This window comes from Sus scrofa, chromosome 5 (assembly GCF_054392235.1).
Source record: "Sus scrofa isolate SSC_HxYL_T2T_F1_AM1 chromosome 5, Sscrofa_HxYL_maternal_Yorkshire_Landrace_v2.0, whole genome shotgun sequence".
NCBI classification, from domain to species: Eukaryota; Metazoa; Chordata; class Mammalia; order Artiodactyla; family Suidae; genus Sus; species Sus scrofa.
In genome coordinates, this window is record NC_139387.1 from 74,989,800 (window position 1) to 75,017,425 (window position 27,626).

General features: G+C 36.5%; 1 protein-coding gene across 50 annotated transcripts in view; it reads left to right on the forward strand.

The window, feature by feature from the left end:
* The window catches only part of WNK1 (WNK lysine deficient protein kinase 1), a 142,609-nt gene that overhangs the window by 3,931 nt on the left and 111,052 nt on the right, over positions 1-27,626 (forward strand). The window lies entirely within an intron of this gene.

Sequence of the window (27,626 nt, forward strand, 5' to 3'; positions counted from 1 at the left end):
CTTAACCCACTGAGCAAGGCTAGGGATGGAACCTGTGTCCTCATGGATGCTAGTCAGATTCATTTTCTGCTGAGCCCTAGGGGAACTCTGTTGCTTTTTTAGGGAATTTTTTTTTTTTTTTTTTTTTTTTTTTAAAGAAATACAGCAGAGTTTCCTTGTGTCTTGGTGGGTTAAGGATCCAGTATTGTTACTGCAGCTGCTTAGGTTGCCACTGCTGTGGCGAGAGTTCAGTCCCTGGCCTGGGAACTTCCACATGCTGTGGGTGCAGCCATCTATATGTATATATTTCCTTGAAGCAAATTATGTTATACACTGAGATTCAGGAGTGATTTATTTAAAGACTTTTCTCTCATGCTTCTTCTAAATACTGCCGTTCACTTGATACATTGATAAGATTATTTCCAGATCTGAAAGGAGAGGTCAAATCATAAATTTTAAGCTCCAAACTACTTAGTGTCTACTTTTGTCTTGCTTTTAGTAAGTTAAGGCTTGTGTCTCATCACGAGTATATGATATTAATGTTTTATGAAGTTTATCAATTTTTAAAATTTGTACCACATTCCTTGTTATTTAGGAATCTGCAGTAACTTTCAGTCTCAGGAACTAAATTTCAGGGAATACTCTCGGAGGTTGTTTGTTTGGTTTTTAAATTCTCAGTCACTGATTTGGAGTATAGGCAAAATTCAGGTAACTGAAGGGTAGCTGCTTTGGTGACTTCTTTGAAATAATCTTGTTCCTTCTAAACAGGACAGAATAGAATTAAAGACAGGATAATTTTGACTAGGTAAGATTTGATTTAAAATGTATGTAGATTTATTGCTTTAAGAAGTAACCTTGAAATTGACAACATTGTAAATCAATTATGCTTTAATTAAAAAAATTTTTTTTAAAAAAAGTAACTTTTGTGGTACAGGAATTGAGAATTATATTTAGGTTGATTTTCAGTGATAGAGTTATTTCTTACTTAGTCTTAGGGGTTTAAATGTTTTCCTTTTCTCTTATTTACCTTCTTTCTGAACTTTAGTATCACATTGTTTCTACTATAAGAACTTTGAAAGAAGTTGTTTTTGTGTAAAACAAATGTAGAATCTGTTCTGTTGTTGACTGGTGACTGAGTTCATTTCTTGACATTCAGAATCTAATGCAAGATCCTGGTCATTTGAAAGTCATCATAGTTAATCTCTGTGGAAACACTGAATTAAAACTGGGCTCTCATTTTCAGAAATCATCTTAAACATGTTGTGTTTTTTGGTAGCTTCTAAATTTTTTTAGATAAAGCTGTAAAGGCAGCAACAATGTCTATGTTCAAATTATAACTTCTGGAAATGTTAGTGTACCATGAAAAAACTCATAATCATTTATCATCAGGTTTTGCTGTCCCAGTTCTTTATATTTACTTACTTTTAGGATCTTGCATTTTGTTTTTTCTGTGTTACGGAAAAAAAGAAAATCAAGTGTGCAAGACTAGGTGAAACTTGGCATGACCTGAGTTTAGGTTTGAAGATGGCATTTTTTTTTTTTTTGCAGTATAGCAGTAATTAAGGTCTAAAATGCCTGACTTTCAATTCAAATTCTGGCTCAGCTAATGATTGTGTAACTTGGATAACTTCTGTGCTAGTTTCTTATCTGCAAAATGGAATGTAAGAGTACCTATTTTACAGGGTTGTTGTGATGATTAAATGAATTAGTACATATATAAAACATTTAGGACAGGGCCTGGCACGTAAATTTAACTGTGATGATGCGGCATCTTTTTTAGGCTGTCTTTCTGAGGGTGCTGATGAAAATTTTGATTTGTTTTACATCTATGCTTGAAAAACATAGCTAAACTCTTAACATTACTACCATTCTTATAGGAGAAATGTTGAAGATGTTGTCATCAGTGTTTTCAAATTCTTTAGCTTTACCTGTCCTCTGCCTAACTTTCTAATTTCATGACCTATTACTTTTCCAAATGCCAGTCTTTCTGAAATACTAGTTTCCAGAATTTGCTAAGATCTTTCCTCTTGGGATCGTTCTTACAGTTTTCTTCAAATTGATTAAAAATTTTTCATTTACATTCTTTGTCTACTGGTCTTTGAGCTCTTTGAAGATATCAGCTCAGTATACTCTGATAATTATTAAATGTTTTGTTATTAAAATAATTTTAGATCTCAGGGTCATTTCATCCATATTCCTTGCCTTTCTTTGGTCCACATCAGATTCTCTAATCTTGAATGTGGAGAGTTCACTATGGTATAATAAAATACTGTATTATCAGAAACAAGCTTTAAGGCAGAAAACCTGGGTTCTGTGTCACCCAGTTAGCTCACCCTGAGTAAGGAACTTAATCTGTAACACTGATTTACCAGTAACATGTCTTACTGACGTTTACAGGATTGCTCAGGGGCAACTGAAACTACTATGTGAAGGTACTTTGAAAAATGTGAGGTGTAAGATACAGTATAATAAAAAGGATATGATGCTTTTTGAAGTTCCCATCGTGGCTCAGCAGTTAGCGAATTCACCTAGCATCCATGAGAACTTGGGTTCAATCCCCGGCCTCACTCTGTGGGTTAAGGATCTGGCGTTGCTGTGAGCTGTGGTGTAGGTCGCAGATTCTGCTCAGATCCCTTGTTGCTGTGGCTTTGGCGTACGTAGGCCAGTGGCTACAGCTCTGATTGGACCCCTAGCCTGGGAACTTCCACATGCTGCGGGTGTGGCCCTAAAAAGACCAGAAAAACCCCAAGGATATGATGTTTTTAAAAAATCTATTTGGAAGGCTGTAAGTTATCATTTGTTACAAATTGATTGTGTTAAACTTAAAAGTTGGGTTTTAGAACTTTTTTATTTATTTTCTCAATTTGTTTTATTAAATCTTAACACAAAGGGGAGCAGCTTTTCAGACCGAAGAGAAATTGCTAGAAGCTTTTCTTTTTTTTCTTTTTTCTTTTGTCTTTTTTGTCGGAGTTGTAGCCTGCGACCTACGCCACAGCTGCAGCAACACAGGATCCTTAACCCACTGAACAAGGCCAGGGATGGAACCCGAGTCCTCATGGATATTAGTCAGGTTCGTTAACTGCTGAGCCACGACTGAACTTCTCCAGAAGCTTTTCTTGAGAGTGTTTTTTATTTGGAAGATTGTGCTTTTGACAGATGGCAGACTTTAATTTTGTATGTGGTTTTAAAAAGATTGGTTATTGGTATGTTCTATAGGAGAGGAGAAACTTTAGTAATTTGCTTGGTTTTGTGGTTGACCTGATTGTATATCTTCACCTAATTTGTATTAATTTAGATTTTTCAGGTGGACTTTCATAAAGAATTTAGTTTTTGATGTTGTGACTTGAGTCTTGGCATTGCAAGATTTACATGTTAATGTAATGCTATGCTAAGTTAATGTGCTTAATGATTTTTAGAGAAGAATCATCAGATAAGCTGGTTGTCATCATAGGCAAATACAGTTTTCCCAGAAATTTAAGAAAACTTAAGAAATTGAAGACTAAGAATAACTTAAGAAAATGTTTGGAAATCTATTTGGTATAATCATCATATTTAGGTTAGCTAAGAAAAACCACTAATTAGGAGTTCCTGTTGTGGCTCAGAACCCGACTAGTATCCCCTATGAGTATGCGGGTTTGATCCCTGGCCTTACTCAGTGAGTTAAAGTATCCGGCATTGCTGCTAGCTACCGTGTAGGTGGCAGATGTGGCTTGGGTCTGGTGCTGGCTGTGGCTGTGGTATAGGCCAGCAGCTATGGCTCTAATTTGGTCCCTTGCCTGGGAACCTCCATATGCCATGGGTGTGGCCCCAAAAAGACAAAAAAAAAGAAAAAGAAAAAGAAAAACAACTCATTATTTCTGTCGATGCCTTTTGTGCAGCCAGGGTGCAATTTCTCAGACAGGTGATCTGTGTTTTGGTCATTATGTATATGGTGAATGGTCTCATGTTAATCAAATATGAATTAATATATAAACCAAACAGTGAGAGATGAAACGAATTAGTGAATCAGTCATTGATGTGCACATTTTCTCTGAGTCGATAGAAGTAAACATTGTTCGGAATAATGATAGGATCATCTTAATGGCTAATGATTCTGAGGTAAACAACATAATATGCAGTTGGCCCTCTATATCTGCAGGTTCTGCATCCACAGGTTCAACCAACTGTATAGGGAAAAAAATTTCAGAAAGTTTCAAAAAGCAAAAGTTGAATTTGCTGCACTTGTAGCAACTGTGTACCTAGCATTTGCATTATGTTTACAACTATTTCTACAGCATTTACATTGTATTAGGTATTATAGGTAATCTAGAGATGATTCGAAGTACACAGGAAGATATATATAGGTTATATGCAAATTCTCTACCATTTTATAAAAGGGATTCGAGTATCCATGGATTTTGGTAGATTAAGGTGAATTTGGGAAATGCAATATATCATCTCTTTAACATGCTGAAGAGTTCCTAGGCGTTATATTTACATGCTCTTTGAACGTCCCACACAAATACTCAGCTGTAGGCAGTGGGGATTAAATAATTTTAAGCAAAGAAGTAATTGGTAGATTTGCCTAGTAGAAATTGTGAAGAATGGATATAAGGAGTACTAGAGATGTGTACAGTTTAATTTTATGTATAGGTATGAGGTTTCTAGGGCCTGAACCAGGATGAGAATAGAGGAATGGAATCTTAAATCTAGTAGGTAGAATATGCAGGGTTTAATTGATTAAGTGGAATTTGGAGGAAACATGAAGCGTGGATAAGAGGGTGGGAATAGATGACGGTACTGTCAACTGAAGGAGGGAATAAGAAGGAATAGGAGTTTTGTTTTTTTTTTTTTTTTTGAGAGGGGAAGGGCCCTGTTGAATTTGAGATACTTGTGAAATGTCCAAAAAGAAGTTCTGTAGGCAGTTGGATACATTCTTAAAGCTCAAAAGATAGGTCTGAAGTAGACATAGAGGCTGGTGGTTCCCAAATGTCTATCTTAGTCATAGCTGAAATAATGGAAGTAAATGAAATATCTAAGGAGAGGATATATATGAAGAGAGAAATAGGGGAAGAGTTGGGAGAATAATGGGGTTAAGGCAAAATAGGAGTGATTAATGGGTGGGCAAAGGAAAAAGAGCTCAGGGGTTATGTAGAACACTACGAGAATGGTAACATCAAGGGAATAACATATCCAGAAAGGAACATAGCAGAGAAGTCCAGTTTATATAGTAGTAGATGTGGAGAATGAATTTTAGAAGGCATAGAAAAGAAATAGATTTGTTTAGGCTGTTGAAATTGTTTATTGCATTTGGCTGTTAAAAAGTCCCTTAACATCATTTGGGATAACCTAAGTGAGAGTGGAGGCTGAGTAAGGGAGGAGCCTATAATAAGTCTCTTATAATAATCCAAATTTCTGGGCTGTTCACTGTCCATTAAAATTCTCACTGTTCCATAAAACCTATGTTGCTATTTAAATTAATTAAAATGACATAAAAATTTTAAACCCATAGAACCTATGCCTCCACAGCAACCCATACTGCTTCAGTCATATTTTTAACCCACTGCACCACAGCAGGAACTCACAGTAGGCCATTTCTTTGGGCAAGTTTGAACAAATACGGGGCAAGAAAGATGGGGTAAATAGAAGGTATGATGAAGGCTAGTATGGATAGTTGAGCGAGGAAAGTCTTTAAAAGTTGAAGTATTGAATTATAATATTTTGTCTGCTTCCTCTGCCTCAGTGTCGATCATAAACATCTATTCTAAGCCAGTTACTGTTTTAGCTTTGGTTATTCTTTGTGGCTAGTTAAATTCAATCCAAAATAGTTTTCATACTTTATATGCCATTTATCAACTAGTTTCCAGGATGCTCAGTCATTGGGAGTGATGTGCTGATTCTTAAACAGTTTGTTTCTCTCCTGTAGTCTCTGACATTCATGCCATATTTGCATATTAGCCTGGTGATACATACTTTATTGGTGGAGCATCTCTCTAAAATGACCATCTTTGTGTCACTTAAGGAAATAACCAGATTTCAAATGAAACTCCATTACAGCAAAGATTCTTATATTTTCTTCTTTTTTGGGGGGCTGCACTTACAGCATATGGAAGTTCCCAGACTAGGGGTTGAATTGGAGCTACAGCTGCCGGCCTATGCCACAGCCACAGCACTGTCAGATCCAAGCCGCATCTGTGACCAGTACCACAGCTCACAGCAACGTGGGATCCTTAATCCACCTAGTGAGACCAGGGATCGAACCCACATCCTCAGGGATACTAGTTGGGTTCATAACCCGCTGAGCCGCAATGGGAACTCCTCTTATTTCTAGGATGCGGTCAAATTGGACTTTTTCTACAACAAATAGCCTACATAACTGCATATACTTTTTTCTTCAGGCCTTATCTTTTTGGCAGAGTGTTCCTTGCTAATTAATCTGGAAAAGTATTAATAATTACTAGTACTTAGCTGTCAGGACTCTTTTTGTGACAGGCATGGTGCTATGTCCACAGCATGCTATCTTACAAGAGATATTTTCTTTCTTTTTACGGTTGCACTTTCTACATGTGGAAGTTGCCAGGATAGGGGTGGAATCAGAGCCGCAGCTGTGGGCCGGTGCCACAGCCATGGCAGCACTTGAATCTGAGCTTCATTTGCCACCTGTGCTGCAGTTCACGGCAATGCCAGATTCTTAACCCGTTGGGTGAGGCCGAGGATCCTCACAGAGGAACCCGAATCCTCATGGAGACTATGTTAGGTTCTTAACCAACTGAGCCACAGTGGGAGCTCCTAGACTTAAAGCTTTAAGGAGAGGAATATTATTTCTAGTGGTCTATGTATATAAAATTTCCATCTAACAGAGACAAATTGACTTTAGCATTAGTAGGAGTTTGGTGTGTGTACAGATTGCTCATTTTCAAGTTTTGCATGGTGAGTAAGAATTAATTGAACTTATAAATTCTAAAATTTTTTAAGTATCAATGCTACTTTTTACTTACCAGGAAAGCAGAAATAAAGATATTGGATGTATAAAGAATAGATGAACCTGACTAGGAACCATGAGGTTTCAAGTTTGATCCCTGGCCTTGATCAGTGGGTTAAGGATCCTCAGTGAGTTAAGGATCCGGCGTTGCTGTGAACTGTGGTATAGGTCACAGACGCAGCTCAGATCCCTTGTTGCTGTGGCTTGTGGCTGTAGCTCCGATTAGACCCCTAGCCTGGGAACCTCCATATGCCGTGGGCAAGGCCCTAGAAAAAGATAAAAAGACAAAAAAAAGCCAAAGCCATCAACCAGTTTAAAATAATAGACTCTTAATTTAAATATTGATTCTGCCTAATTAGGCACGGAGCTATATAGAGGTGAGTTTAGATTGTACTTTTGGTGAACAAATTGTCTATGTTGCATTTGTACCAGTAGTTTCTTATGTCTCTATAGATTGTTTTTTTCTCTTGGACATAAGTGAAGAAGGGAGGAATGGTGATGATTTGCTGGTGAGCACCTTATGGCTAAAGCATAGCATTGACTCTTGACTGTTTTCCATTCCTCTTATAAAGTGAAACTGTCATATTTCCCATAAATGCCACTATTACAAGCTTTCATAGATCTTACTGAGTATTTACTTGGTTGAATACCTTTATTAGTTTAGTATTTTAAACATCTGTCATCCTTACCCTCTTCATGAGTAAAGATAACTTCTTTAACAACTAGAACTTAGATAAATGTTATACAGTATAATTTTTTCTCCTTCACATGATGGACAGATACAGTGGTATTTTATAAAAAAAACTTTTTATGTAAAATACTTTCAAATTTAACAGTTGTCCCAGATCTGGCCAGAAGCTGCCTTCTATGTCTTTTTTATTAACATGACCTTATCATTTTTTGATAATAATCTTGTGTAGGCTATTCCAGGTTCATCTTCTTTCCCCACCCCAGGTCTGAACCAGCCATTTCTCCAAGGAGCCAGGTTCCTTTTATTGCGTAACAGAATTCAGAAGACGGTAGCTGAGTGTCAAGCGTGTACAAGGCTCCTGGAGCATCACTGTTTCCAGACTCTTCAGTGAAGAGTTAGGAAATATTTATGTGTATGCTTGTGTGTTTTTGCCTCTGTGTGTATACATCTATATCTATCTACTTATCTATTGAAAGCCATGAATTCATGATGATTATCTCCAGTGCTAATTCAACACAGTTCATTTTAGCTTTCCCCCTTTCCATATATGTATACCTCACTTCTCCAGCAGTGACAGACCAGGTTCACATGATCTTAAATACATGTACAAATTGGCATAATCTAGAAATAATGTGATCTTTGCCCCTGGTTCCTGACAGAGAGCTCCTAAATGCCTTAAGTATACCCTTTTGCTCTAATGAGGTGACTCTTCACTGGCCTCTAGAGAGCTTCAGGATAGGGACTGGTCACCAGAAACACCCTGCCACAATTAGAGGATTGGTCCTTTCAGAGCTACTCCTACCCCACCTTTGGAGGGAAGAGGAGCTGGAGATGAGCTACTCACTAATGGCCATTGATTTAATCAACCATGCCTATGAAGTAAAGCCTTCATAATAATCCCTAAACAGCAGAGTTTAGAGCACTTCTGGGCTTAAAAACACTTCAAGGCCCTAGGAGGGTGGTGCACCAGAGAGGGAGGGCATGGAAGCCCTTGGCCCTATTCCCATACCTTGCTCTCTGTGTCTCTTCCACTCAGTTATTCCTGGGTTCTGTGAGCCACTCTCACAAATTGGCAGACCTGAGGAGGGGGTCATGGAATCCCCTGATTTATTGCTTGTTAGTCAGAAGTATAGGTGGCAACCTGGGACTTGGAGCTAGCATCTGATGTGAGGGCAGTTGTTGTGGGACTGAACCCTTAACCTGAGGGGGTCTGTACTAACTCCAGGTAGTTAGTGTCAGAAATGAATTGAAGCAGTAGGACACCCAGTTGGGGACCAGAAAACTGAAAAGTTTGCTGGTGGTGTGAAAAAACACCATGCACTTGGTGGCAGAGTAAGAATAGTTCAGAATAGCCAGTCTCTTAGCTCCTCTGGGCTGATGTTCCCTCAGGGACCCTTTTCACTGCCACAGGGCCACCCACCATCTCTTCTTCTAATGTCCTCTCTGGCAGCACTCTTAAAATTAATTTATTGTCTGTCCTTTTATATTCTTTCTGCTGCTGCTTTTGGGGATATGATGCAGCTTTTTTAGCCTTACGAGAAAACAGGTGATATGAACTGCAATTAATTTATTTTGTAATTGCAGAAGATGATATGACCTGCAAGAGGTGATATGAACTGCAGTTAATTTATTTTGTAATTGCAGAAGATTGCAGTAGAATTTTTCCCTCACCCACATTCAGAATCATTCCCTATAAATTCAGGTAACTTCTATGAATCTCAGTATCAGAATTAATTCATAATTAGTGTTTTCTAAGTTTTTTCTCATGAAAATTTAGCATCCAAGTTGTGCTCTGTGTGAGACACGTTGGATTTTGAAGACTTAGTATTTTTTTAAAAAGTTAAAATATTCCAATTAAAATTTTTGATTACATGTCAAAATGATAATGTTTGGATATATTGGGTAAATAAATATATTAATTTCATCTCTTTCTTTTTACTTTTTAAAAATGTGGCTACCTGAAAATTTTAAATTGCATGTATAGTTCACATTATATTTCTGTCAGCCACCACTGACCTAGACTGTTCTGTTAAAATGTTGTAAGGGAGCCGATGCTGCAGTAAATTAAGTTTACTGCTTCCTTTAAAAAATATCTTAGCACCTTCCTTTTTGTGGTTTCTTTCATTAGCACCCTTCACAAATGTTAATTCTTGTGCTGTTGCTAAACATAGAAATTTGGGTTCTTTTCTTTTTGGTTTGTGGTACTTTTAATATCTGAAAATTGACATTTAGTCCTTTAAATTTTTGTCTTGTCTTTTGTTATTCACCAGCATGTCTGTATCATAAATATTTCTTTCTTTTGTTTCTTTTCTTTCTTTCTCTCTCTCTTTCTTTCTTCTTTTTGGAGGTGCACCCACAGCATATGGAGGTTCCTGGGCTAGGGGTCCAATCAGAGAATCTGCCACCTACACCACAGCTCCTGGCAATGCCAGATCCTTAACTCCCTGAGCAAGGCCAGGGATTGAACCTGCATCCTCGTGGATGCTAATTGGGTTCGTTTACCACTGACCCACAATGGGAACTCCAGAAATGTTTCTTAGGTCTTGTTCTTTGAGTACTTTAGTTGTTGCTAAGAGAATATTAGAAGTCAGTTTTGGTCAGATTATCTTGAAATATTTGGTGTAAATATTTTTGTCTATTTCAAATAAACTCCTAATGTTGGGATGCATTTGAATATGTAAACTTGATGCTTTATTTATATTCTTTAATCATTACTAGCTATTGTTGGTCGTTAAATATGTTGACCAATTTAGGGCCCATTTTCCTGTTTTAATGATATTGAGAAATAGGAATTACATTGATTTTTCAGTATCTTTTGCTTGTAAAAGAGACATTATGAATCAACACTTATTTGCATTTTTTTCCAAAATAGTTAATTCTTTGAGTAGCTGTTTCTGTACAATAAAAACAATGGAAAGATTATTAAAAATGTAGCTAACTGCTTAATTTTAATAAAGTTGTGAAATATTGGAGATGCCAAGACAATGCTTTTGAAACTCTATATTGTAATTTAATGACTGTGGAAACCTACTTTTCGTTTGTATAGCACCTTTTTTTTTTTTTTGGTCTCTTTGTCTTTGTCTTTTTGCCTTTTCTAGGGCCGCTCCCGCAGCATATGGAGAGTCCCAGGCTAGGGGTCCAGTCAGAGCCGTAGCCACTGGCCTGCACCAGAGCTACGGCAACGTGGGATCCTTAACCCACTGAGCAAGGCCAGGGATCGAACCCGCAACCTCATGGTTTCTAGTCGAATTCGTTAACCATGACGTGAACTCCTTGTATAGCACCTTTTGATAGTTACTTTTTAGAACTACATGTTAATTTGATTTTGACTCAGGTATCTGAGCTATAAGCTTCATTTATTTCCACCATAGCTTTTATAACCATCCTTAAATCACACACACAAAAATATTTATAAGAAAAAATGTTTATAAAAGTAATACACTCTCATTATAAAAATTAAGAAAAAAGGAAATAAAAATTACCTGGAATGTATCTCTTCATCCAGATATTATTTATTTATTTATTTGTTTGTTTATTGGGCACACCTGTGGAATAGGGAGGTTCCCAAGCTGGGGGTTGAATCAGAGCTGCAGCTGCCGATCTACACCACAGCCATAGCAACACGGGATCTGAGCCACATCTGTGACCTACACCGCAGCTCATGGTAACGCCAGATCGATAACCCACTGAGCAAGGCCAGGGATCGAACCTGCATCCTCATGGGATACCAGTCTGGTTTGTTACCGCTGAACCAGGATGGGAACTCCAATGTTGTTACCATTTATAGCAGTCTTAACTTCTGGGTGTTTGATTTTTGTTTTTATAGTTGCGATCATACAGTATGTTGGTACAGTTTGCCTCTTTAACTTCATAGTAAAAGCATTTTTCAGAGTTCCTGTCGTGGCTCAGTGGTTAATGAATCCGACAAGGAACTATGAGGTTGCGGGTTTGATCGCTGGCCTCGCTCAGTGGGTTAAGGATCCAGCGTTGCCGTGAGCTGTGGTGTGGGTCAAGGACCCGGCTCGGATCCCTCCTTGCTGTGGCTTTGGTGCAGGTTAGCAGCTACAGTTCCGATTAGACCCCTAGTCTGGAAACCTCCATATGCCGAGGGAGCAGCCCTAGAAAAGACAAAAAAAAAAGAAGCATTTTTCATTTTTCCCATTTAAAAATTTGAGGGTTTTAGATCAAAACCAACAAATACTGTTTATATTCATAATTGGTGTGTATGTTTATACAGTTGTGATAATGCTGTAAGTGGCATAATTTGCCTGATTTACTTCATAGAAAAAAAGCATTTCTCATGTTAAAAATTCGAAATTTTAGATAAAAAACTAGTAAGTATTTAGATAAAAAACAATGTCGTGTACTATCATAATTGTTTTTGATACTTTGTACTACTGTACACAGTGGTGACATCCATTTCAGACCTGACATTTTGATCCTAAGTTAGTATGTATAACACTTGAATTCCTACTTGAGTATGTATTACTTATTTTTAATTCTCAGTAAAAAAATCAAGTGGAATGTTTGGTCCACAAATACCAACATTTAGTTACAAGTAAATCTTCAAAACTGGTCATTGATGTGTTTGGTCACTCTGAACAAAAGTTTAAAAGTCATGGTTGATATATTACAAAGCTGATTTTTTTTTTTTTCCCCTCACTTTTAGCCCTTGCTGAGAGATTGGCAGAAAGTTTACTCACTGCCTCTGGTGATTTGGGGCATGGTCAGAATATTTTAAATCAATAGTTTGCTTCTAGAACAGTTACTGTGATTGGAAAGTTTATAAAAGTTGAATATTAGGGACTTTAATAACAGTACATCGAAAGTCCTTTGAGGAAGTTTAGTGTTGTATATTGACTAAACTATGGGGGAGAAAGCCTTAGTGTACTTTTTCTACTTCCTACCCACTCAAGATAATTTAAATTTACTTCCTTTATTTAAATTTTCAGATAAGTCTACTCTGTAGCTACTGTAGAGCTCTACAGAGATGTTTTGAAAATATAGGAAATTCTTAATGCATTTAAAGTGAACTGCTTCCTAATTGGTTTTTGTTTGTGTTTTTTCCATTTTAGAAGTTATATGTACTCAGAGACATCTTAGATGACAGAGAAAAAAATAGAAACCAAAACAGCCCCACTAAAGTTCCATCACTAAAAAGACAATGCTGATGTATCATTTTGGAATATTTTCCTTTTGTTTCTCCCTACCCCTCAAGATGGGTTTTATATTTATTTAACAAGTATTTATTGAACTCCCATGTACCGAGTATTGCCTTAGTTGGCAAAATAGAAGAAAAAAAAACCTGCCCTCATTGAGCTTAGGTCCTGCTAGGATCATAGCTGTATGTGTATATGATCATACTATTTAGGTAAAAAATAATGTGTTGTTCATGCACTGTTATAGTAATTGTTTTTTGATACTTTGTGCTACTGTAAGGTAGTTGTGACATCAGTTTCGACTGACATTTTGATCTTGTTAGTATGTATGTACAGCACTTGAATTCCTACTTGCATATGTATTTTTTCTTTTTAGTTCTTTTTTCTCCACACCCACCCACCCTGGTTTTGGCCACCTGGCAGCATATGGGGTTCTGGGGCCAGGGATCAGATTGGAACCACGGCTGTGGCAACACTGGATCCTTAAGCCACTGTGCCAGGCCAGCTTTGAATCTGCGTCCCGGTGCTCCCAAGATGCAGCGGCGCCATAGTGGGAGCTTCTTTTCTTAATTCTTAATAAGAGAAGATCAGTTAGAATGTTTGACCCACTAATTTTATACTATGATAATTTTGTAGTTCATTTTATATTAGAATTAGTGTATTTTGTTTGTTTTGGGTACACCTGTCATATGGAAGTTCCCAGGCCAAGGATCAAATCTGAGCCACAGCTGCTATCTATGCTACACCTGTGGCCCGCGCTGCCACAGAGACAATGCCAGATCCCTAACCTCCTGTGCCATGGCAGGAACTCCTAGTATACATATTTTTAATAGCTATATGATAGTTTCTTATGTGGAAACACCATAATTTACCTCCAGGTCCTTAGGTATTAGGTAATACAGTAGGCATGAGTCTTATTCTAGAGATTGTACCTGTGAAATACCATATTCCTATTTTACTAAAATTTAATCTATTTTATCCTCAACCTGATTTAGTTGGTCATTATTCTGCTGTACAACTCCTCCTCCCCTTAATCCTTGAATAGCTTCATACATACAATCTAATACCTTATCAGGAAAGGGCTTTCTGGTCTTTTGCCTATTCTGCTTGTCATTGACATAACTCATTTATGTAAGCCTGGAAGTTTCTTTTGAAGGCCAAGTTACAGAGAATCTTGGGTGATAGGATCTTCTCTAGAATTTTCTAAAACAGAGTTCTAAACGTTAGTATCTCTCTCTCCCTCTCTTTCTCTCTCTTGTCTCTCCATTACCAGCTCACCTCCCAGTGAAGGTATTGATCTTGGTCTGGGTGAATCTTCTAATCCTCTTCCTCCAGTTTCCACCTCTTCAAACTCTGTCTCAGTCCTTTCAGTCCCCTTCCTCTCTGGTTCCTCTCTTTGGTCCTGGGCTTTCTCAGAAGCCAGTTGAGGGGATTGTCTTCTAATTGCTCATTCTAAAATAACACAAAAGGCCCCGAGGCTAGGGACTTCAAAGGCTTGGAATAGAGGGAAGGAATTTACCTATTGCCTTGTGAACAGAACAACAATTAATACCACAGATTTTGCTGTTTAGAACTAATTTCTTAGTATTAAATTCAGAAATGGGATTATGGATTCTAAGAGTATGAACATTTAAATACTTTTTACATATTGTAAAATTGCTTTCCAGAAGAAATATTGTGACCCATGTGAGAATTCTTATTTCACTGCCCATGTATCAGTAGTATTATCTTAAAACTTTCTCATTGTGTTGTATTTTATGTCTTCAGAACTTGTGCCCATATGCTTGATAACAAATTTATTTCCTCTTCTGTCTTTTGACACATATTTTGCCCACTTTCAAGTGCTTTTCTCCACTAATTAATTTTCATAAATTCTTCAAATCAAATTAATAGTATTAAAATTAATATTATATTTACAGCAAATATTTTTCAGTGCTGGGAATTGAGTGTTAGCAGTACAATTTTTTTTCTTCATAAGACTTAATTTTTGTAGAGCAGGTTTAGGTTTATAACAAAACTTGATAGGGAGGCAGTGAGATTGCCCCCCCACATGCATAGCCTCCCCTGTTATCAACATCACTCACCAGAGTGGTACTTTTTGTTTGTTTGTTTTCCCTAAACCAAGGATGAACCTACACATCATAATCATCCAAAGTCCATAATTTCCCTTAGGGTTCAGTTTTGGTGTTGTACGTTCTATGGGTTTACACGATGTATCTTTTTTTTTTTGTTTTTTGTTTTTTGTCTTTTTTCCCTTTTCTAGGGCTGCTCCCGCAGCATATGGAAGTTCCCAGGCTAGGGGTCTAATCAGAGCTTTTGCTGCTGGCCTATGCCACAGCCACAGCAACGCCAGATCCGAGCCGCATCTTCGACCTACACTACAGCTCACGGCAACGCCGGATCCTTAACTCACTGAGCAAGGCCAAGGATCGAACCAGCAATCTCATGGTTCCTAGTCGGATTCGTTAACCACTGCCCCACGATGGGAACTCTGCACAATGTATAATTAAATACACATATTTTATATCATATAGAGTATTTTACACTGCCTAAAAATCCTGTGTTCTGCCTAATTCTTCTGTTTCCCATCCTTACTCCTAACAACCACTAATCTTTTTACTGTCTTCATAGTTTTTCCTTTTCCAGAAAGTCATGTATTTGGAATCATGCAGCACACCTAGCCTTTTACATTGGCTTCTTCTCTTAGTAATATGCACTTAAGATTCCTCTGTCTTTTCATAGCCTGATAGCTCATTTCTTTTTAGTGCTGAATAATATTCCATTGTTTGTATATACTAGTTTATTTATCCATTCACCTCTAAAGGGCATCTTGGTTGCTTCCAAGTTTTGATAGTTATGAATAAACTCCTATAAACATCTCTATGCAGGTTTTTGTGTGGACGCAAATTTTCGAATCTTGGGTAAATGTCAGCATGATCTCTGGATTGTATGGTAAGAAACGTTTAGTTTAGAAACTGCCAAACCATTTCCCACAGTACCATTTTGCCTTCCCACTCGTAGCAAATGAAAGTTCCTATTGTTCCATATCCTTGTCAGTATTTGATGATGTTGGTGAACAAAATTTTGGCCGTAGGTGTGTAGTGGTATCTCATTATTGTTTTAATTTAAATTTTCCTGATGACACAGGCAGAGTTTTTTGTATGCTTATTTTTGAGTTGTATATCTTTTTTGGTGAAGTGTCTGTTAAATCTTTGGCCCATTCTATAATCAGGTTGTTTTCGTATTGTTGAGTTTTAAGAGTTTGTATATTTTGGATAACATTTATCTTTTGCAATTTTTTTTTGTAATCTGTGACTTGTTTTCTAATTTTTTGTATTGTCTTTGTCTAATTCTTTTGTATTGTTTTTGATTCTATTTTCATTACTTTTTCATTATAGTGAGTCTTCCCTCTATACTTGATGGGTGCATTTCTAATTTCTTATTTTTCTGATCTTGGTATTAAATGTTGTTTTGTCTTTGTGGGCATATTTATGCTATAGTATTAAGATTCATATTATATACAGAAACAAGTTTTTAACAAATGTGTAGCTTCTTATCAGTATTTAAGATTTTACTTTTGCAGTTATATTAGTGATTATTCTAACATTTCTGTTTTCTTTATTAGCATTTAGGAAGTAAATTAAGACATTACTTAATGTGATGAGGCAAATGGTACATCAGATAATACTGTTTTTTTTCTGACACGGAGTGGTTTTTAATTGTTTTTAATCTGGAATTTTGTTGATAATCATTAACAGACTTGTTTAAGGGTGAACAGTTAATGTTCTTTATAGAAATAATTTGGGTTATTTTTTGGGGGGTTCTTTGCAAATGAGAGTGTGACTTTATTATGGATATTAAGAGGGAGGTTGTAGAAATAAATCTTTGCTTGTATGAAGTGGTGATACATCTGCCCATCACTTGCAGTGTTTAATCTTTCTTGCTCTTTGTAGAGAGATCACCTTTATTTAGATTTCAATCATAGTATGTTTCTTCTCTTTTCTTACTGACTCAGTTATTGGTGAGGATTTGTCAGGAGATGGGAGTATATATCCAGGTTTTATTGTTCTGAATGAGACTTCCTAAAATATTTATAATGTTTCATACTGAGTAAGGTACACAGATTAATTAGATTTTACAGCAGTTCACAGAATATAGAAGTTTAAAAAAATTTCAGTTATATTATGGCCCTGGCCATGCATTTTCGAAAGCAGTGTGTTGCATTCCTGAACATAGTGTATTGCATGCACTACTGAGCATAATGGGAAAAGAAAAGTGCCATAAAAAGCTAAGTATCAAGTAACTAGCTGGGAAAAGCTTTTAATGGCAGAGCTGGTGTGGTCATTAATCTAGGAGAATAGTACTTGAGGAAATGGTTTCATGTGTTAAACTGCAGTTTCTTTTAGTTATTAGAAACCAAAATAGGAAATTCAGAATTAGCACTTAATGCTGATTACACTTTTTAAAGTGGCTTTCTGCAGCCTAATTTAGTACAAAGAGAATTAAAATGGGAAACTTGATTCTAATGTTAACTATAGACCTTGGGTAAGTGTGTTGTCTTATTGGTAAAATGGTAGAATTTTTCAGGATCCTTTCAACTTTAGACTGTTGCCTTAAATATGCATCCTACCCTCTTGAACAATCGAAAGGGAGGATTTTTACATTCAGTCTGATTCCTTCTAACACTTCTTTAGTTACTAACTGTATAGTAGATTTGCTGTAGACAGATTACTTTGCAGTGGTTTTCAAACCTTTTTAACTGAGCCCCATTCTAAGAAATACGTTTTACATGACCCAACACATACACACACAAAGACAAAAGTTTCACAAAATACTTATCTTATTAGTGATGAGTTATGTCTTCTATTCTTTTTTTAAAATAAAAGGTGATTTATAATACACTCTCTGAGGAACACTTCATTTAAAGTATAAATTTGAAGCTGGGTCCCCCCCCCCCCCTTTAAACTTAACTAGTTAAATCATGCAGTAAGTTACTGATAAATATTTACCCAAATGAAAATATAGTGGCTATATGAATTTTTTCCTCCTACCATTGTTTGTTAACAGTAACACAAGCTCTGAACATAATGTTTATTCTTAGGAAGGAACAAATGACAGTGATTTTTTTCATAACAGCTAAAATTAGGCATATGTAAAAACTCTTTTGTTGCTTAATCTTAAATATAGATAATTTAACGATCTGTTAGTTTTGTTTCTGCTTTTAATTTAGTCCCTTACTAATAGACACTTTACTCCATTAGCTATGACCACAAGCCAGTAGCACCAAAAATCTTCATCACTTTTTTGGATTTGAGTTTTTTTTTCTTTTGTGAGCAGCTTCTGTTTATTTTTATTTTTTGTCTTTTTAGGGCCACACCCGTGGCACATGGAGGTTCTTGGGCTAGAGGTCGAATCAGAACTGCAGCTGCCGGCTTATGCCATAGCCAGGGCAATACTGGATCCTTAACCTACTGAGCAAGGCCAGGGGTAGAACCTGCGTCCTCGTGGATACTAGTCAGATTTGTTTCCACTGAGCCATGACGGGAACTCCCTGGATTTGAGTTTTTAAAGGTATTTTGTAGAGAACACAAAGATTTAATTTTAAGGCATACATCTGCTATTATTTTAAGTGAGCTTTTTGCTTTTGTGTTCTAACCCTGAAGATATATATATCTATATATATCTATATATATCTCCAATTTGCCAGTCTTTTAGTTCTATCAGGTTACTTTATCTCCTTGCAAGCACCTCCCCTCCTTTCCTGTTTGAGTTCTTGTGGAATTTGTAGCTTACTTTTTTAGTACGAATTAAAATAAAGTTTTCTGGGTGTTCCCTGGTGGCCTAGCAGTTAAAGGATCCAGTATTGTCACTTTGGTGGCTCTCAGGTCACTGCTCACACAGATTTGATCCCTGGCCTGGGAACTTCTGTGTGCTGAGGGTGGAGCCAAAATAAAGTTTTCTGGGTATAATACTTAATATTCGTGACCCTGGACATCACTTTGTCTTCAATTCTAGGCCTTTTCCCTCATCTCAAAATGGTAATCCTGTGTACTCGACTGGGCGATTATTTGGTTTTTTTGTTGGTGTTTTTTTGTCATGCCTTTGGCATGCATAAGGTCCCAGGAATTGAACCTGAGCCATAGCAGCGACAAAACCAAGTCCTTAACAACTAGACCACTAGGGAACTCCTTGACTGGGTTATTTTAAATAACAAAGAAAAAAATCCCAAAATGTAATATACTTAAAATACCATGTGAAATTTTATGTAATTAATGAAAAAATGCTCAACATCACTAATTAGTAGAGAAGCGCAAATTAAAACCACAATGAGGTATCACCTCACACCAGTCAGAATGGTTATCATTAATAAGTCTACAGATAACAAATGCTGGAGAGGATTTGGAGAAAAGGGACTCCTTCTACACCCTTGGTGGGAATGTAAATTGGTGCAACCACCAGGAAAAAGATAATGGAGGTTCCTCAGAAAACTCAATATAAAACTACCATATTATCCAACAATCCCACTCCTGGGCATCTACCTGGACAACACTTTCATTCAAAAAGATACACACACCCCTACGTTCATTGCAGCACATTCACAGTAGCCAAGACATGGAAACAACCTAAATATCCATCAACATATGAATGGATTAGGAAGATGTGGTACATATACACAGTGGAATACTACTCAGCCATAAAAAAGAACAAAACAATGCCATTTGCAGCAACTACAGATTCTTGTACTAAATGAAGTGAGTCAGAAAGACAAATACCATATGATATCACTTACAAGTGGAATCTAAAATATGGCATAGACAAAACTATATAAAGAACAGAAACAGACTCACAGACATGGAGAACAGATTTGTGGTTGCCAAGGGGGAGATTGAGGGAGTGGGATGGACAGGGAGTTTGGAGGTGGTAGATGCAAACTATTACATTTAGAATGGATAACCAATGAGCTCCTACTGTATAGCGCAGAGAACTATATCTAATCATTTGTGATAGAACATGATAGAAGAATGAAAAAAGAATGTGTGTGTGTGTATATATATATATGTGTATATATGACTGGGTCACTTTGCTGTATGGCAGGAATTGGCAGAACATTGTAAATCAACTACAGTAAATATTTTTTTTAAATTTTGTGTAATTAAAAAGATTTTGGAAATTAACTGCTGGGCTTTTTTGGACTAAAGTCATTCTGAAAGTTTATGACCTTATTATCATTTCATTGAGTTTTGAATTTGCATCCTGCTTTCTAAGAGAAAATTGCATAGAAGCAGTTACATAGCTGACTATTAATCTAGCAAGCCTGTAACAGTGCCACTTGTTCTGTAGTACATCGTCTCATTCAGTTCTCTCAGTAACCCTGTATATAGTGTGATAGTGTGTTGTCATCCCTATTTTATAGGTGAGAAAACCAGGGGAGCTATTTGGTGATATAATGTTTCTAAAATTGGGGATCCTCCCAATGGAGCTTAGTTTTATATTATTGAATATATCACTGTTGGGTTCCTAAGTCAATGAAATTAATTGGAATTTAAAAGTTGTAAGTGAAATTGAAGGAAAATAAGATGAAAATGTAGTCAGAGCCTTCATCTTAATTATATTTATCTATGACAAATTAAGTAGATTTTTAAAAATTAATGTCCTAAATCAGTACTATCCAACAGAAATATAATGAGTGCCACATATGTAGTTGAAATTTGCCAGGAGCCACATTAAAATAAGGAAGAGGTAGAATTAATGTTAATGATATATTTTATATAACCCAATATATCTAAATATAATTATCAATATAATCTATAAAAATTAAAGTTATTTCACATTCCTTTTTTTCTATTAAATCTTCAAAATCCAGTATATATTTAATTTAATTTATTTTTTGTCTTTTTAGAGCCGCACCCACAGCATATGGAGGTTCCCAGGCTAGGGGTCTAATTGGAGCTGTTGCTGCTGGCCTGTGCCAGAGCCATAGTATTGCCAGATCTGAGCCTGTCTGCGACCTACACCACAGCTCATGATAACACTGGATCCTTAACCCACTGAGCAAGGCCAGGGATCGAACCCGCAACCTCATGGATCCTAGTCAGATTCATTTCTGCTGTGCCAAGACAGGAACTCCGAAGTCCAGTATATAGTTTACACTTAACATTTCTCAGTTCACATCAGCAGCATTTCATTGAAGTACTTTAGTAGCCACATTTGGCTGGTGACTATCATTATTGGACAACTCAGTTCTGAAGTTTCCAATTTTTTTTTTTTACTTATGGATGCTAAGAGACCTCTCCTTTAACTGTTCTTGAGCAAACTTTCCCACCATCTCAATAAGTAGATGATAAAAGTTTTAAATTATGCCATTTTAGTAGTGAGACTATGGTTGCAGGCATAGATGACATCTGATTCTCTGAGTTTGCCTTAATTTCAAGTTAAGAAAATGTATTTGTTTAAAAGATTTTCAGGAGTCCCCTGGTGGCTTAGTGGTTAAGGATCCGGTGTTGTCACTGCTATGGCATAGGTTCAGTCCTCAGCCCAGAAACTCCTGCATGCTGCAGGTGTAGACTAAAGTAAAGATTTTCATTTTTAGAATAGTAATACTTACTCATTATGCATACCTCAAAAGATAAAAAGATGGAAAGAAAAACTAATTGTGTTAATTTATATACAACTAAATATTACTCAACCATAAAAAAGAATGACATATTGCCATTTGTGACACCACAGATGGATCTTGCAGGCATATGCTAAATGAAATAGAGAAAGTCAAATACCATATGATCTCATTTACATGCGGAATCTTAACAACAGAATTGGATCTCATAGATAAAATAAACTGGTAGTTGCCAGAGGCAAGGTTGGGGGGAGTGGGTGAAACAAATCAGGGGGGTCAAACGGTACCTAACTTGCAGCTGTAAATAAGTTATGAGATGTAATGTACAGCATGGTGACTGTAGTTAATAATATTGCATTGCATATTTGAAAGTTACTAAGAGAGTAGATCTTAAAAAGTTATCACAAAAGATTTTTGCAATTGTATATGGTAATGGGTATTAGCTAGATTTATTATGGTTATCATTTCTCAATATATACAAATATCATTGTTTTACACCTGAAACTAGTATAATGTTACATGTTGATTGTAACTCAATTAAAAGAAACTACCTGAGTTTCAACCATCCAAAAAAAAATATGTATATATATATATTTTTTTGTCTTTTTTAGGGCTGCACCTGTGGCATATGGAGGTTCTCAGGCTAGGGGTCTTACCGGAGCTGTAGCCACAGCCATAGCAACACGGGATCCTTAACTCACTGAGTGAGGCCAGAGATCGAGCCTGCAACCTCATGGTTCCTAGTTGGATTCCGTTAACCACTGAGCCACAAGGGGAACTCCCAAAAATAATATTGATAATATTTTTCGGGATCCTTAACTCACTGAGTGAGGCCAGAGATCGAGCCTGCAACCTCATGGTTCCTAGTTGGATTCCGTTAACCACTGAGCCACAAGGGGAACTCCCAAAAATAATATTGATAATATTTTAGTGGATTTTCATCTGGTAGATTGTCTGTGTGTAGGTTTTTTTCTTATGATTTTGTTTTTTTCCTTTCATGTGATTAGGAGTGTCTTTTGTAATTCTGTTAATGATGTTTTTATTTTAAAAGTTTTACTGAGGTATAATCAATGTAGAGTAAACTGCATATATTTAAAGTCTAGAATTTAATGTTCTGCCAAATGTATAGGTCCATGAAAGCATCACAGCAATCAAGATAATGAACATATTCATCATGTCCTAAAGTTTCCTTGGACCCCTTTTTTTTTGGCTTTTTTCGTTCACTGTAATTATTTAGAGTATCATTCCTATTGTCACAGGTAACAGTGGTAGTTCATTCTCTTTTTTAAGGCTAAGTAGTATTCCATTGAGTGTATGTACCACAGTTTGTTTATCCATTTACTTGGTGGATATTTGGGTGTATACAGGTTTTGTATGTTATACATAACCCATATATATGCCTTCATTTCTTTTTCTTTTCCCCTCTTCCTCTCCGTATTTACCTTCATATACTTAACATAATTATACTGCAGTTTCTTGTTTGTTTGTGTTTTTTTTTCCAGGTGTTGATATTACTTTTCAATTCTCACTGTGGATTAACTCTCAAATCCCTCCTGCATACTTTTCCTCTCTCATCTCCTTAGTGAAGTCGAAATATTTAGTGTTTACATCATTATGACTATGTAAGTGCTGTAGAAGCTGAACATAGTAATAAATATGATTAATTTTCATTTATTGTACAACCTTTTGCTTTCTCTGCAGTTAAAGTTTGAGTTTTTGCTTAGTTTTTTATGTATTCTATTTTTTCCCCTAAATTCTTCCTCAAGTTGTTTAAATCATCTGTCATTACATTGAAACTTGTAGATGTTCTTCCTTGGAGGTGCCTCTTTCAGAGTTGTAGTATAACCTTCATCAGTCTGTAACTGCTTGCTTTGTAGGTTGATGCCTTTCACTCATTTTAGGGGTTCTTACATGTCTGTCTGATAGTGGATCCTGTTTCCAGAATCCCATTTTTCTCTTGGTCTCTTCCCTCATTTTTGAAAGTATACTTTAATAGTTGTTTGAGAAAGGGCATTTGGGAGATACATTTTTGAGAATATCTTTTCTTCACCTTTCGTTTTCTCCTCTCCTTAATTGGTAGTTGAGATATCAAATTCTAAATTGGAAGTAGTTCTCCTTCAGAACTTTAAAGGCAGTGCTCTAGTTCTGTTTGCAGTGTTGCTATTGAAGTCTGATATTGGTAGGATTCTCTGTCCACTGTAACTTATTTTTTTTCCCTATGGAAGATTTTAGGTTTCTTTGCTTGTCTTTGGTGTTTTGAAGCTTCACAGTGATGACCCCTTGGTGTGGGTCTATTTTTTTCTTTTTTTCTATGTGGTTCTTTGTGTCTAGAAATTCATTGGCCATCAGAGAATTTTTCCTTTGTTGCATATTTCTTACCCTCTTTTTTCTCTGTTACTCCTTTTGGACTCCTGTTATTTATTGTATTTATGTTGGTTCTCCTGAACCAATGGTCTAATAATTTCCTTATCATTTTTTTGTTTATATTTTAACATCTTTTGTTCTCTAGATTGCTTCTTAGAAAATCTTGGCTTAAGTATGCTGTTGCGTTTCATTTTAGCTATCTTTTTAACACTCAAGGGATCTTAAAAAAAAAGCATAATCTTGTTTCATGTGTACAAGATTTTCTCATTTTAGAGTTTTTCCCCCTTTTTTTCTTGAAGTTTTTGATTCCTCTCATAGCTTCTGCTTTTTCCTAGTTGCTTTTAAAATTGATTTTAGTTGCTCTTAATTTTCAAGACTTTCTTCAAGTTGATGAGCCTTAATGGTCTGCTGGTGTTTGTTAGGCATTAAAAAAAAACGATAAACAGTTTCATGGCTGGGGTTTGTTAACTGTGGGCTTGTTATGATCCAGCTTGGCTCTTGGGGAACCTCTTGGAATCTTGTGGGCCTCAGATGTTGGTATCTAGATGTTCTCATTAAGGCTAGTTAGATTCCTAGAGAATAGCTTATGGTTTATATGATTTCTACTTTAGAGAAAATTGAAGTTCTCTGATCATTTGAAAGTAGTGTGTTCTCTTAGGGGAAAGTGTTCCTGGGCCAGAAATTGAATCAGAGCCACACCCATGACCTATGCCACAGCTATGGCAAAGTCGGATCCTTAACCTACTGAGCAAGGTCAGGGATTGAACCCGCATTCTCTTAAGACTGCATTGGGTTCTTCACTTGCTGAGCCACAATGGAAATTCCTGCCATAGCAGGAGCTCCAAGGATCCTTTTTTGTTGAAAGCACCAAATAGCGCTGCTGATTTATAAGGATCATAAATTGGAAAAAGCTGTAGCACAAAATGCCAATGGTTTTTCATTGTAGTTATTGAGAAGCATTACAGTATACTATGTGTAGATAGTTAATATTAAAGAATAAAATAAAAGCTGCAGAATGTTTTGCTATTAAAATTAAAGTACAACTTTTAACCAACGTAGTATGGTGTGGTGAATAATGCACCCTGCTAGTCATAAAATTTAGATTTTGTCCCCAGTTCTACTACCTTCTTTCTCTATTTAGTGCTCAGGTTAATTGTGTCACATTTCCTGAGGCAGAAACTTTGTGATTATATTTCAGCTCTGTCTCTTCTCATTAAACTGTCTATACTCTTTTCTGTCCTCTTTTTCCCTCTTCATTGCCTTAATTTAGGCCAGCATCTCATCCTGATGTTTTGATAATCTGACTGTTTAGCATTGAGTTGCATTGCCCTTTGCTTGCACCCACAACACTACCCCACCCAATCATACATAAAAATCTTTTGTTTCTGTACTGTCACCAGCCTTGTTTTTATGAAACAAACTTGGTGTTTCATGTTAGTTTCCATTGCCTAAAATTGCTTTTTCCTCACTGACATAGGAGTAAGAGTGCATATTGTATAGATTCATAAGTCCTTCATTAAAGAAACCTGTTTAACTTAGTTTTACCAACATATTCCAAATTCATTTGGTACTCTTTCTTTGTATATCTTGTAACTTATCAGAACAGTATTCTGTGTGGCACCATTTGGGGAAATCCTGGCATTTTATAAGATAAATTTAAATTCCTTAGCTTGATGAAGTTTTTGCTGCAACCAACATTTTTAGCTTCATCTCTTTCCCACCTTACACATACACACCAACACAGTGTTGAGAATATATTCTCAGCTTAGACACTGAAATGATCAAGAAGCCATTCTGAGTTGCAAATAGTTTTTGTGAAAAGTCCTGTGATGGTATTTTAATGACCCTTCTACTTTGATAAACTCTTTTGGAAGCGCTAAGAGGTTTCATGTTTCTGGCAGCAGGTAGCAGAAAAATCAAGCTTGAGTGAATAAAGACTTGTAGTCTTTCATAAGAGGTAGGGCATTTGCAGATAGGTTGATATCTGCAGTTCTCAGACTAATGCCCCTTATGTTATGGCCCCATTCTTGAGCACCACATCCGTCGTGGGCAGCATTCAGCAGCTGGAGAAACAGTTTCTTTCAGATTATATCATGTCTCACTGGCCAGAGTTATGGTCCTGTGCCCATGCCTAAATAAGCACTGGAAATGTGACCTCTGTGATTGGTTTAGGGCAATCAAGATTCATTCCCTTGGACTGGAGGTAGGACTTCCTTTTCTTCTAGCTCCAAACAAGTATTGTTATTAGTAAGAAGAAGGTGATTTGGGAATGGCTAGTGGACAGTTGACATTGTCTGCTACTTAACTAAGTTTTGAGGTATGGGATGAAGTTAGAGTAGAAGTAAACCACTTTTTAGATAAAGTGGTTTCTAAGCTGAGTTTTGTGGACAAGGGGAGATTAGAGGGAGTCTTTTCCTTACTTTTCTAAGCCATCCTCATTGCTGCCTGTCCTTTCTTTTTTAAGAATGATAAACATGTTTAACATATTTCTTCAGGAATCTGTCCTTCTAGGTATGTGTGTGTAAAAGTGTGTCATGGACTTTAAAAGGAACATGTACCAACTGGTTTAGTTGAATGAAACATGTTCTGTGAGATAAAAGCCTTATAGGAAACTGCTCATCATTGTTGTAAAATGACAAAAACCTTTGTTGTCCCATACCTTAGTGTTAACATTTTTTTTAACTTTCAGAGATAAGAGTTTACAGTTTTGTTTAGTGTATTTTCTCTGTTTCTTCCCTCCCTCACTCCCCTTCATTCCTTCCTTTCCTTACCTTCTCTTCATTTTCTTCCTTTCTCTCTCTCTCTCTTTTTTTGGGGGTTGGGAATGGGATTTATTTATTTATTTATTTTTGTCTTTTTGCCATTTCTTGGGCCGCTCCCACAGCATATGGAGGTTCCCAGGCCAGGGGTCTACGCCACCGGCCTATGCCAGAGCCACAGCAACACCACAGATCCGAGCCGCGTCTGTGACCTACACCACAGCTCACGGCAATGCCAGATCGTTAACCCACTGAGCAAGGGCAGGGATGGAACCTGCAACCTCATGGTTCCTAGTCGGATTCGTTAACCACTGCGCCACGACGGGAACTCCGGGAATGGGATTTAAGTACATCTTTTAGTTCTACCTGATCTTGTCCTTCTAATTTTAGAGATAAAAATGTAGACGTCCCCAAAGACTAAATGGTCCATTTGATAGTATTTGGCTAGTAGAGCTGGGTTTAGAAGTGGGTTGTTTAGGGAAATGAATTGCAGCTGTTGTGGAAAACTAAGGAAAATGTCCTAAGATGCTGGAGACAATTGTTATCTTTTTAAACCTTAAAGAGCCTGATGTTTTTTAAAGGGATATAAAATTGTTTCTGTTAGGGTTGGTGGGTTATGTGGATGTCATATTACGACAGTTATGTAGTAATTAGCAAACTTAGGAATCTAGAAATGTCAGTAATAGAATTTTACTGTTTATTAAAAATTATGAACATATAAAAAAGATCTTATAACTAAGAGAAAAATAGGCAGTTATTACATGAATAGTGAATCCCATCTGGAAATTTTCATGTATATCCACAAAATTTTAGTGATACTAGAATGCTGTTGTAAATATTGATTCTTTTCAACACTTACATGGTAAGAACTTCTTGTATACCACAGTCCTTAACTTACCTAAAACCTAAATCTGTGCTTTTCTGTAATTCTTGGTTTAAGTTTATACTTGGCTATTTGGCATGGTTTGTATTTGCTTGAGAGAGCTTTATTTATTTATTTATTTTTAAAGTACATTTCATGTATAACCTTCCACCGCAATATGGTGAGCCATTTTAGTTTGTCAGGTATTTATTAACGATTTACTTTGTGAAAGAATAT